This window comes from Eschscholzia californica, unplaced genomic scaffold (genome assembly GCF_041429995.1).
Source record: "Eschscholzia californica isolate CP2 unplaced genomic scaffold, dmEscCali1.0.p SCAF_5, whole genome shotgun sequence".
Lineage (NCBI taxonomy): Eukaryota > Viridiplantae > Streptophyta > Magnoliopsida > Ranunculales > Papaveraceae > Eschscholzia > Eschscholzia californica.
In genome coordinates, this window is record NW_028238472.1 from 26832727 (window position 1) to 26846056 (window position 13330).

The 13330-nt window shown below is 41.8% G+C and overlaps 1 protein-coding gene across 1 annotated transcript in view; it reads right to left on the reverse strand.

Moving 5' to 3' along the window:
• Positions 1 to 481: 481 nt before the first annotated feature.
• The window catches only part of LOC147538040 (uncharacterized), a 103628-nt gene continuing 90779 nt past the window's right edge, over positions 482 to 13330 (reverse strand). Inside the window, exon 3 of the mRNA XM_086640423.1 lies at positions 482 to 923. The gene's annotated coding sequence lies outside the window, so the exon portion shown is untranslated. The remainder of the gene's footprint in view (positions 924 to 13330) is intronic.

The window sequence follows — 13330 nt, forward strand, 5'->3', positions numbered from 1 at the left end:
AATAATGAATATTGATTGATCCTTTTGGGGGGCGAGTTATGAGAACTCTGTTTTGGGGGTGATCCTTCTCGCATGACGAGATCTTATTTTTAGGAGAGATGATGTGTTTGTTCTCCAGAGATCGTATCCTTTGAAGGAGTGGGGGGCCTTTTATAGGCGAAGGTAGGCCGACTGTCCTTAGTGCCGGTGGTGAGGCGGTGGCCGTAAAACCGTAATAGAAGTTACCTCTTTTGCGTATCTAGGGTTTCTCTTCGAGTCCGATTTAATGTTTCAAAGTATACTAGAAATGGATGATGATGGTGGATTCCCGAGAATGTCGACTACTTCATTATAGAACTTCTCAAGCACTTCCACATTTGTTTCTTGCTTCGAATACTTATTCATGAACATGAACACAAACACATATATACAATCACATTACTCACACAAAAGAGCTAACATGCTCAAACATAACATGAACCACTATTATTCTTATTGCTTCTTTCTTTCTTTTCTTTTTCTTTTTTTTTCATTCTTTTTTTTTTTCATAACACAAATACAATCAACCAAAACAAAATACAGCACACATAACTCTATTCTTGCAATCAACTTTTCATTTCATACTTGCTCTTGACATTCTTCATTCTTTCTTCTCATGTCTTCATTCTCGGGATATAAGATGATGGATGGTGATGGAGTATCTGCCTCCCTCTAGTTGGCATTCTTATCGGGTTTCATGGACTACAAGGGCAAGGTTAATTCGCTATCCTAATGTCACTTCTGGTGGCTAAGAAAGTTGAGCACACGAGATCAAATGAGCTCTTTTAATAGTTACGAGGTTGAGTAGCTCTTCATTCTACTCGGAGTTAGCGCGGAAGAGTACACTCGAAGGACAATTTAGGCTTTGAGCTCTCACATGGGTTAAGTCTCCACTAATGACTACTCTAGGTTTCTTAGAGATGTTTCTTCTTCACTAAGATGTTACTCCCGTAGCATACCACAAACATTCAAGGACTCGACTTTCATGCAAAGACCATTAGCAATCACAAAACTCATCAACTTGACACATATGCATCAACATTCTTAAAACTATCACTACAATCACATGCAAATCTACTCAAAATGTTCAAAATTTTCAAATTTTGGCTAATTTGAACCCATTTGTCTTTGAAACCCATGGTCATGCATTGGTATGGTCATATCCCGCATCCCCAAACTTAAAACTAACATTGTCCTTAATGTTCTAAGCATACACTCACCAAAAGATAAAGAGGCACATCAATTTAAATAGAAGAGTGGAGAGATATTACCATAACCGAAGGAGATAAAAGATGATACTACCAAGGTTAATGTATAAAGAGGTTCCAAGTTGATGCCAAGCTCGCGGCATCCCCAAACTTGGAACAAACCATGCCTTAGAAGTAAAACATATAAGAAATGCTCCTAGAATATCCAAAAATATAATGAGAATGAAGAACATAGAAACATGACCATATAAAATGACCACTCACGCGGGATCACTCGATTGCATTGAGCTATGCAATTAGCCTTTGATTCTCTTGTTTTCACACAAGAGCACGAGTTATGTCTCGCGGAGGGTTTCCAGAGATGCTACCCACAAACATCAAAGACCCATCTTAATCGGCTAACGATCATATAGCAAAAGACGGAAGATTTGGGGGTCAACCCAAAGAAAGCTATATACAAGTGCTAAAAGTCTCACAATAATATCGAAGCATATAAGTGCACGTGAGACTAAAAGCGAAAAAGAGACCATCCCCAAACTTAGTGGATAAACGGTCCACTAAGTACGCATAAATGCTAGGGGCGACGACTAAAAAGTCGTCAAAAGGGTCGACATATAAGGGAAGTGGGAGGAGGTCAGTCCGAGGCAAATAATCAAACTCAAGCTTAATGGATAAGACATCCACTAAGTCCCTAGACATGCTAGGAAAGACGTCCGAAGTGTCCCTGAAGGGGTCAACAACCGAGTCTGAGATCACGTGGAAGGTCGACCTAGACTCTAAGGGTAAGGCAATAAGCTCGGGGACCAAGTCAAGGTCCATAATTTCCTTAGGTAAATAATCCAACAAACTATCCATTATATCTCTAACTACTATGTTATCGACGTCCTTAAAGGCATCGGGAGCCTCAAAGTTAGGCATAACACCTTCCATTCTACATAACCCATCCAGATAATCACAAGTGCTAAAGATTGGAAAGTTCAACATTGTGTGATTCCCAAGTTTGCTCGTAGAGCTATCATCCTAAACCTCAAAATCTAATGTAGTCGAATCATGGTGAGATGACAATGGTCGAGGGAGTGAGCAATGAGGGTCATCGGTCAATTCATGTTCAAAAGGTCTGTCAAGAGCTTCTTCGACATTTAACTTAACACTAGAGTTAGGTGTATTACCCTCACCATCATTCATAGTCTCTTCTTGAGTTTGGGGTGCACAAACCCCTTCCTCGCCGACGATAGGCTCTGACTCAAGTCTATCAACAATTTTGAGAAGCCGTTCCGTGATCTCTGTTATATCGATTAAATCTAGTTTGGTACTCGAAAATTGCTTGAAGAGTGTCTTCAGACATCTCTTCGCAATAAGGCACATGAGTATAACTAGACGAAGAATCTCGCGGAACACGAACCATGGGACAATACTCGGTCAAATGGTCTAAGTTCACACAAATAGCACAAACCATGTTAATGATCTCCAAGGTCCTTTCTTCACTACCTTCATGTAGATACCTAGACTCGACTCTTTGAGTGGAATCATCGAATCGAGAATTGTCATCACTAAGTGAACCGTCCATATATGCTTGTCGATAGTCACGAAGACTTCGATGTGGTCGATCAATACGAATAGAACTACGATTATCAAATGACAAATCCATACATGAAGGTGTCGTCATCTCAAATTCTTGTCGATAGTCTCGAAGACTCCTACGGGGTTGGTTACCCTCATGCTCATAATCCCTAAGACCATATTCATCACGAGTCTGACCGACTCCATACATCCGTCGATATTCACCCATGGTCATCCTAGGTCGGTCAGGCTCGCCTATTCCTATCACTAGTCGGACCATTCCTATATAAATTTGAGTAGTCTTGATGACTTGTAGATGGTGGACTAGTGTTGGAAAGGGTTCGCATAAGGTCATTCTCATCAAATGACCAACTTGCCATGATCTCACAATGTTCAAAGATGCTAACACACAATCACAAAATGGAGACTAACACTAATAGAACTAAACAATCATGCATAAGTAAAAAGGAAGAGTTAGAATGCGATACTAGCAAATGCTCCTCTCGTTTCGTTTGTTTTTCCTCTTTAGCTTCTTGATTCCTTCCTCTTCCTTCGCCTTTATGTCACTTTTGGCTCTTTCCCTATAAAACGGTACCTAAAAAAGAAATGAAATTAAGAAGCTACAAAAAAACAAAGAAAACAAGAACGTCTAAGTAAGCAAACAACACTAAACTAATGAACAAAACAAACAAACAATGTCCAAACTACTAAACCTATCCCCGGCAGCGGCGCCAAAAACTTGATGCACCCGAAAAGGTTGCACACCCAAGCGGAGGTATCAAGTAGTAACCAGTAAAACCGGAGTCGATCCAAGGATAAGTTGGTAGTTTGGATAACGAAGGGTCTTATCCCCCGGTCTATGTATCAAATGCTAACTTAGACTAAATAGGAAAGGAAACAAAGATAAATGGGGGTTTTAGATTGAATAAGTAATAAGAGAAGAAATAAACTAATTAAACGATAAAAGTAAACGGGCGAGAGAGATTCGAGAGAAGAGTCGGAGGAACAAGAGTCAGGAGACGGTAAGACTCGATTCAGGCAACAAATAAGTGAGAGAGGTGTCGAAGTTCGGGAATCCATAATGATAAATCTACGACTATGTGTAGTCCGATTTAATGTTTCAAAGTATAATCGATGTTCGACTTCTAAGGTAGATGTTTCTAAGCACTACGTATATCCGGAGATCATACTTAGTCAAACAAACGCCTAAATCGGTTAATCCCAAGTCATCGAAAGTGTCGTCTAGTCGCCTAACTATGTGAAGTGCATGACAAGACGCATGAAATTATGACTTAGACTACGATCGATATCGAATACTTCGTTTCGTCTATTAACTATGCGAAGTGCTTGACAAGACACATGAAAATACGATCAAAACGATAATCGAAATAAATGAACATCAATTATAATCAAAACCTCAAATCATATTAAACATAATCACGAATGGGAAATTTTATAAGGTCTCCCCAATTTTGTTAAAAGGCCTCCCCATGAACCATTTTACTTGGTAAATATCATTGAGGGGGGGGGGCCTTTTAACAAAAATGAGGGGGCCCTATAAAATCTCCCATCACGAATTCATCACATTTCATCTCATATAATCGACACACTAAAGTTAGCTAAATATGGTGATCGAATAAGAAATGGAAAGAAAATGGTGAGAGAATCCCCCTTTTTCGATGATGGTTCGAGGCTAAGTTTGTCGGAAAATATTAGTCTTTAATTCCAGCCGATCTCTCCTTAGCAAATTTCTGGGTTCCCCATAGCGACCACCATCATGATCTCCATTTAGAACTCAACCTCCATTAAAGCTAAACCCTAGCTTTCTCTCTCTACAATTTCTAACCCAAAACCAAATCAAACCACATGGGAAGCTAGATCAAGACATGGGGAGTAAAAGCCCTAAGGTTTCGAACCAAGAAGATTTCCGGAAAACTCATATAAATCCGATCGAAGAAACTAGGGTTCCGGCCAAAAATCATAAAATCCGGCCAAAGTTGCTCAAATCCGTCCAAAGGGAGCTCAATCCAACCCACGACTGCTGTCCTGCGTACCGTCCGAGCAGGTTGCGACCATCCAGGGCTGCTGTCCCGTGAAGAACAGCAGCAGCTCCCGTGAAGAAGCTACCGTTCGGAACCATAAAGGCTGCGGCTGGAGAAGCTGTGCGCGTGAGGAAGCGACCATCCGAGATGCTACCCTGTGCTGGCCGTGCTGCTCACCGAGCTAGTGTCCTGTGCAGCTTGCTGCCGTTCTTCCTTCGTGTTCCGACCGAGCACTTGTGGTGCCGGCCACCATGGCCGGCACCCTCCTTCTCTCTCTTTCCTCTAACTCAAACCCCCTTGCTTTTGGTGGTGAAGAAGATGATAAACCCTAGAAAACCCAAGCTTTCTCTCTCCTCCTCCCCAATTTGTGTATTCTCTCGCCTCTTGTATGATGTAGAAGAAGGAACAAGATGAATAGTGTATTTGACTCAAACCCTAGACTTAGTCAACCTTGACTTTGTCTCAAACTTGAGTCCATTGGGTGCCTCCAAAATCTCTTCCTTCTTTCATCTTCTTTGGGCTTGGGTTTTAGACTTCACTTGGAAATCAAGAGGGTGCCTTCTAGAATTATAACCAAAGGAGGGTGCCTTCATAGAATCCTTGTTTTAAGACCGAACCTCGACTTCTTTCTTTCACAACTTCCCCGTCCGAACTCGGAATTGACTTCCGTTTTCACCGTTGGGCTCGTCTTTGACTCCTCTTCTCATATGATTTGCTTGAAGTCTTTTTCTCTAATTTTGGGCACATGAAATGATAGTGATAATTCTCCCCCTTTATTCTGAATTCCATATTTAGCTCCAAATATGGTACCTAAACAAGAAAAACACATAAAATATTATTGATAACACTCGAAAATGACTAATTAGTCTAAGTTAGGCTCTCCAAATGTGACATTTTCGTGTCACATCAGTCTATTTGCTGAAGAAGTCCTTGTATGGACATAAACAGTCTTCTAGGCAGTGGTGTAAGCATTTTGACACGTTTATGGTTAAAAAAGGTTATGACAGAAGTAGGTATGATAGTTGTGTGTACCACAGGAAACTATCGGATGGTTCTTATGTGTATCTACTCATGTATGTGGATGACATGCTGATAGCTTGCAAGGATATGTTGGAAATCCACATGTTAAATGGTCAGTTAAAGGGGGAGTTTGAGATGAAAGACTTGGGTGCCTCAAGGAAGATATTGGGTATAGAGATACGGAGAGACAGATCTGTTGGGAAACTGTTCTTGTCTCAATAAACGTACATCGAGAAGGTGTTGGAACGTTTTGGTATGACTGAGGCAAAACCTGTCAGTACTCCATTGGCAGCACACTTCAAGCTTTCGGGGGAACTGTCACCGATAACTGATGACGAGACGGAGTACATGTCTCGGGTGCCTTATGCAAATGCAGTAGGTAGCATTATGTATGCTATGGTGTGCACAAGGCCTGATATTTCGCATGCTGTTAGTGTAGACCTGGGATAGGTCATTGGCATGCTGTGAAATGGATATTGCGGTATCTGGGAGGAACTGCGAAGCCTGGTTTGGTTTACGACAGAAAGGCTGACATTTCTGATTCGGTAGTTGGATTTGTAGATTTAGATTTTTCGGGGGATCTTGATTGGAAGAGGTCACTGACGGGCTATACGCTCACACTCTGCGGGAGTGCCATTAGTTGGAGAGCAGTGCTGTAGTCGGTGGTAGCGCTGTCTACAACGGAAGCAGTGTACATGGCAGCAACAAAGGCGGTGAAGGAGGCAATATGGTTGAGTGGTTTAGTTCGGGATTTGGGCCTAAAGCAGGAGGTGACAGAGGTCTACTGCGACAACCGGAGTGCTATTCACTTGACCAAAAATCAAATGTACCACGAGAGAACTAAACACATTGATGTCAGATATCACTTTATCAAGGACGTGATTGAACAAGGGAAGATCACGATGAAGAAGGTTTCTAAGGCAGAGAATCCAGTGGATATGCTGACCAAGGCAGTTAAACTTTCAAGTTTAAGCATTGCTTAGACTTGATTGGGTTTTTCAGATGTTAGTCCTAGCAGGGCTGGAGCGATAATGGCTTAGAGGCGCTGAGCTATGATGGTGGCAGATCTAAGTCAAGAGGAGCATATTCGAGTCAAGGTGGAGAATTGTTAGAAGTGACTTGAATATGGATTGGTATCGAATCCGGTTGAACCTACCGAAGCTTGGGCTCATTAGCGGAGCTGATTACTGAGACAGAGCTGGTATGCGAAGCAGTACTCTGAGGCAAAGCTGGACTCCGAGACAGAGTTGGAATGCGAAGCTAGGCTTATGTCAGTGATTGGTATTTATTCATATATAATGTCGGTTGTAAAGAGAGAGTCGGTGAGGCAGTGGGATTAGGGTTTAGTGGCTATATAAACTAAACCCTAAGGAGATATCAGTAAGACACAATCTCACGAATCTCTTGTGTAAACTTGTTTGCTTATCATAGTGGAAATCATCGCGCCGTTGTCGCCGTGGAGTAGGTCTCACCAACCGAACCACGCAAATCTCTTTGTTTTGTTCTTGATTGTTCTGTACTGTTCCTATTCCTTGTCTTGGATCACTCGTATTGTTCACATTAACCCCGATTGGGCATAACACGTCTGGTGCAAGACCGGACCAAGATAGGGTGTCTCGGAATATACCGAGACACCCCAAGACTCCCAGACGCGTGTGGTCGAGTTCTCTGGACGCGTCCAAGAAGCTGCTAGTGACAGCTGTTGATCGTGTCTAAGGATGCGTTTGGACGCGTCTCATAGACGCGTGCTAGACGCGTCCTATACCGCGTGCTAGACGCGTCTCCCAGACGCGTCCTCAAGCGGCTGTGTTGGACGCGTCTCCCAAACGCGTCCCTAAAAGCTTGTGGTCCGGCCAGGAAGCTTCTGAAGCATCCTGGCCAGATTTTAGGAGTTTCTAAAACACTCATAGTTTCCAATTTTTTATTCTTTCTTTGCAAATCATATTCGCTATTTCCATCTCAAGCATCAAATTCCAACTTTTAGAAACTTCCAAAAGGGTTCAAATTTGATTTCCAAAACTCTTAAATTCTTAATATCACAATTTTGATCTTTTAAGAAAACTTCTAAAATCCAATTTCTTTGTTCTTGAGACAATTCCAATTTTTTAGAAACTACTAAAAAACCCCAATTTCTTGATTCTCATCTAATTAATCAAAATTAATGAAAATCAAAGTAGTGGAAGCACTTTTCAATACCAAAATAAATCAAAATTGATTCTTTTGAAACACTTTCTGCTGATGTCGAAAATTGGCCTCCCGTTAAATCAGCATGAAAAAGAGAGTTAATGCATGACAACCTCCGTTATGATGGTATATTCTGCTATGAGAGGAGAGATTCCTCTTTTGAGCCCTGGTTCTCCGCTTTGCTTCTCTGGTCCAGCTCCTCGCTCCTTGCTCCAATTCCTCGCTCCTTGCTTACTGTTCGCCTGTTCCCGTGGGGGGAAAACCTGCAAAGGGTTTGAAAACCGCTCCGACGCTCAAGACAGTCAGGGTGCTCTTTGGAGTAAAAGAATGAATATTGATCGATCCTTTTGGGGGGCAAGTTATGGGAACTCTGAGTATTGGGTGATCTTTTCGGGTTGAAGAGATCGTGTTCTGTGAAGGACGATGTGGGGGGCCTTTTATAGGCGAAGTTAGGCCGATTGTAATTAGTGGCGGTGGTGAGGTAGTTGCCGTCAAACCGTAAGGGAAGTTTCCTGTTTAGCTTATCTAGGGTTTCTCTTCGAGTCTATCCCGGAACTTTGATAAACGAAAGTTCCTAAGTTCAAGGATACTTTTTATATATCTTGTCGGAGTGATAGACTCTAAAGGAGAAGTTTCCTCCTTTAGATACTTGGAGTTCAATCGGGCTTAAACACTTCAAGATGTGCGGCCGACTGAGATCTTTCTAGAAAGTTCGGGATTAAGTCTTTAGGTCGCACAACGCTGATATCTCCCCAGTTCTGGGCGTAAGATATGGGCCAAACTTGTGGAGACCCTTTTTTTCCTTTTGAGACCCCAGTGCTGATCTGTCCATGTCAAGGATGTTTTGTGCAGAGCTGGTTTCTTCCGGCCGACCTCCCAGTTAGGGGAAAATGTGGTGGACCATCAGGTATTTAGCTGTCCTGCTGCCTTAAGCCGAGTCGATCCAAGAGACTTCAGGTCTGATCTTGACTCCTCAGACGTTAGTCAATGTTTGGTCATTTTGTGTATCATCATGAGTCCCGCCACTCCTTAGTTGAAAGTAAAGAGACAAAAGAGTAGAAGTAACTCGTGTGTTTTTACTTTATTTGAAGACCTGAAGTCGAGAGTAATACTTGTCCCAGAGCTGTTTCGTGAAACTCTTTGTGTCTTACCTGGACCTGGGTTGTTTCATAGCACTCGGTCTCTTTGTTGATATTCTTGAGCTGATTGGTGTCTGCTAAGTGGAGATCCTTTCTCATGAAGCGATGTTTTTGCTAGAGCCATCCAGCTATGTTTTGTCTTGACATATGGTTTGTTCTCCCAAGACACATCTCGTCTGCTGCTTAAGTAATTAATCTTTTTCATGCGTGATTTTGTGACGTCATAGATTTGATCCTCTAATTATGCGCTTTCAGCGTTGATCGTTTGGGTTACTGTACATGGCACTTCGTTCCCTCACGCGAAGACGCGTGTAGTCCTGTTATTGGGGGATAGAATGCGTTACCTTGAAATCCGTTGTTATTCTATCAGACGTGATCGATCTCGAGCCTTGTGTATCCCTTGGTCACCATTCCTTCGTGTGTTCCCGAGATACGTTTGGTCTTTGTCTTTAATGACCCTTGTTTGTTTTCAAGAAGTCCCTTGGTTATCTTCTTCCACTATAAATAACTTGCTTTGGTTCTCTAATTCCTTATCATCGAGAGTTAGAGGAAAGAAAATCCTCCCTTTGCAAATACTTTTCAATTTTGCTCTTTGTCTTCTGTTTTCGTCGGGGATCTGAGATGAGACCTTTGTTCGAATTTATATTTCGTATTTTCTTAGGTGATGTTTTTCCGGTGATGGAGATAGTTAAGGGTAACTTTTCCGATAATAGAGATAGTTACCCAGGATGCCAATTTGGGTCCGGCTCCAAAAATGGTGGTTTGGCCGGGCGTCATTCTCGATCTGGCTCCAGGTTAAAATCTTCTTCTGCTGCTCGTGGGTGATGCTTCTAATGAGGTGATTTTCCTCCTGATTGCATTGAGGGCTTGTTTCTTTGCTCTTTTAATGCTTTCTTACCGTCAACTTTTTTTCTTTTATTTCGAGCAATTTCTTCCGTAATAGATCTGAATGGTCACACTCTTCTGGATCTATCTTGGTTGCAATTTCTTCTATATAAGCTTAGCTAAGTAATTGAATAAAATCACCTGTTAGAGCTCTCCCCTTACTGTTTATTGTTTTCCTGATATTGACCGCCCTCTTATGAAAGAGCGATGATTTGTCTTCAATAATGACTGTTCGGTTCATTTTCCCTGACCAATCCGTCTTTTCGTTCCGTCTTCCCCTGACCTAGGCCTTTAAATATGACTCGAATGGGTGGATAATTCCATCCATTTTCTTCATGGCCAGTTTGTCCATCGAGGGGCTTCTTCCCCGAGATAACCTTGGGATTAGTTTCGCCTGACGCTTCTTGTTGAAAGTTTATACGTTCGCCGTTATCACATAAATGTTGAAGGCGAAGGTCCGATCAGGGTCTTTCGGTTTATCGGCTTGTCCATTTTTGAGAATTTAGAAGCGATTCTGTTTGGCGAACCCTTCTGTCCCTAGCAACTCTCCCAGAGAGGGGTATTGGACGTCGACCATAGATTTAATTCCTTCTGATGTAATCTCTTTGTCTGCCTCCTCTCCTGCTTCTTCTTCTTCGTCTAACCTGTAAATAGTTGATGATGGGTGTTTCTTGATGCTCTTCTTTTTTACTCTGTTTTTATCTGCAAATACTTAAATGTGGATTGGTTATTTATCTAAAGCCCTAATCTTACTAATGCATTCCTAAACTTACTACGCATGCTCCGAATGATCGCTTCTGCAATATTCAAAGAAAGTTAGGCTTAATCTATCATGCTCTAATCTTACTATTTCCTTCTGCAAAATAGAACCCAAATTAGCGCGGCTCTGTAAATCATGACGATTTCCGAGCCTACTTTTGCCCCTGATCATGGCTATTGCTCCTAGGGTTGTCTTTTATTAATCTGATTTTGAACCGTTTAGCGAGAATTTCTCCTTGGACCCCTGGTCGTTGCTTCCGCTACCAGGGATGTTTTCGTTGGCTTGAACACAAATAGTTTAGCTAGGACTTCTCCTTAGACCCCTGGTCGTTGCTTTCGCTACCAGGGTTGGTTTCGTTGGCTTGAGCACAACTAGTTTTTCTAGGACTTCTCCTTAGACCCCTGGTCGTTGCTTTCGCTACCACTGGTTTCGTTGGCTTGAGCACAACTAGTTTAGCTAGTACTTCTCCTTAGACCCCTGGTCGTTGCTTTCACTACTAGGGCTGATTCGTTGGCTTGAGCACAACAAGTTTAGCTAGGACTTCTCATTAGACCCCTGGTCGTTGCTTTCGCTACTAGGGCTGATTTCGTTGGCTTGAGCACAACTAGTTTTTGCCGGGACTTCTCCTTATTCCCTCGGTCACCTTCGCCAAGGTTGTAGTTTAACTAGGACTTCTCCTTGGGATCCTTAGTGGGGACCACGTTTTACTCGAGTAAAGATTTTAAGTTTAACTAGGACTTCTCCTTGCGAGGCCTCGGGTCGCAACCGTGGCTACCGGAGCTACCTTGGTGAAGGGTCAGTTTTACTCAAGTAAAGTTTCAGTTTAACTAGGACGACTCATTAGGTCCCTTGGTCGTGGCTTTCGCTAGCATGGCTGGTTTTAAATTAGAGCCCTCGGTCGCTGCTTTTGCTACCAAGGCTACCTTTCGGGTCCCCTGGTCGTAGCTTTCGCTATTAGGGCTACCTGCTCAATTAGAGCGAGTTTAACCAGGACTCCTCCCTTTATAGCGTCTTTTGCTAAAATATTTTATGTTATTAGATAAAATATGTAGCTAGTGGAGCTACTTCTTTTGCCTAATGGCTTTATTTAGAAAGGAAATAGATTAGGGGTAGTGATGACCTGATTTTCTTAGCTCTGCATGTCCGTTGTGGGGTCACCGTAGAACACTTTGTCTCCCCCAACGGTGATCGGGTTGCTCGATTCTTCCTAGCAGCCCTGGGCGGAAATGAGGTAGCATTCCCTGGCTACCTTTTGGTATCCTTTGACCGTTCCTATGAGTACGGGTGAGCAAAAACCAAACTAATTGGCCGAACCAAACCAAGTCGAACCACACCGATCGATTTTTGGGCCGAACCGATTACTGTTCGACTCGGTTCAGCCGAAAAACCGAAAAACCCAAAATCGGTCTGGTTTGGCCTTGACTTGAGTTTTTAGAAACCGTCTAAACCGAACCGACCGAATTCTAAGGAAAAATGAAATAATAATTTTGTACAGTTAGAAAGTGTTAAACTAAAAAGAAAAAAAAATTAAAAAAAACTCTAATCTAAGTCTTCCATACTATTACCCATCCTCCTTCCTAGTTGTTGTTGTCGCCTTCATCAACCACCTATTCAACTTGATTGAAAGGTTTTAAAGGTAAGTCTTCACTGATATTCTATTTACCACAACCCATTCTTAGTTAGTAACTTAAAATTATAAATTTTGTATTCACACTTACATTATTTTTTTTGTAATGGTAGAAAAATACGATGAATTTTTAATTTTCATTCTCGACATATGTAATGGCGGAAAAGTATGATGGGTTCTTAATTTTTATTTTCGGCATATGCAATGAAATGAATAATATTCGTTTACAATTTTCTCTAAATTGTGTTCGGCTAAACCGATCAATCGAACTCAACCGAGCCGAACCAAACCGAATCAAAGCACGTCGGCCGCCCGAATGATCGGCTCGACTTCGGCCGACGATTTAGTCAAACCGTCATTTATTGATTCGGCTATGGCTCGAGCCAAAACTGAAAAAAACCTACCGATGCTCACCCCAACCTATGAGATTCGTTCCTGGAATTGGGAATTTCATCATGAGGTGGTTCATGGAAACTACTTCTCCTGACTCTCTCAGGAAGTTTCTGCCTAGTATGATGTGGGAGAGATTTTCTTAGTTAATGTGTAATTATAAAGGTTGCATTAATGAAATTGAAAGGAGAGAGAAATAGAAAATGTGACATTGAAGGTTGAGATTCAAACAAGGTAGCCTCCAATTAATACCTACTCCCTCCGCCCCATTTTGTTTGTAGTTTTGGGGTATCTAACTTATTAAGGAAAGTTATTTATTGTTGACAAATATAAGAGTTAATTCCTATATGACCCCCTACTTTGTGACCAGCTTCAAATATGACCCCCAAAATTTTGTAAATTCAAATATGGCCCCCTTTTTTTAAGTTAATGTCCTAACTACCCTTCTTTTAAATCCTTTTTCAAAATTAAAAATAAAAATAAAATCTTAATTCCAC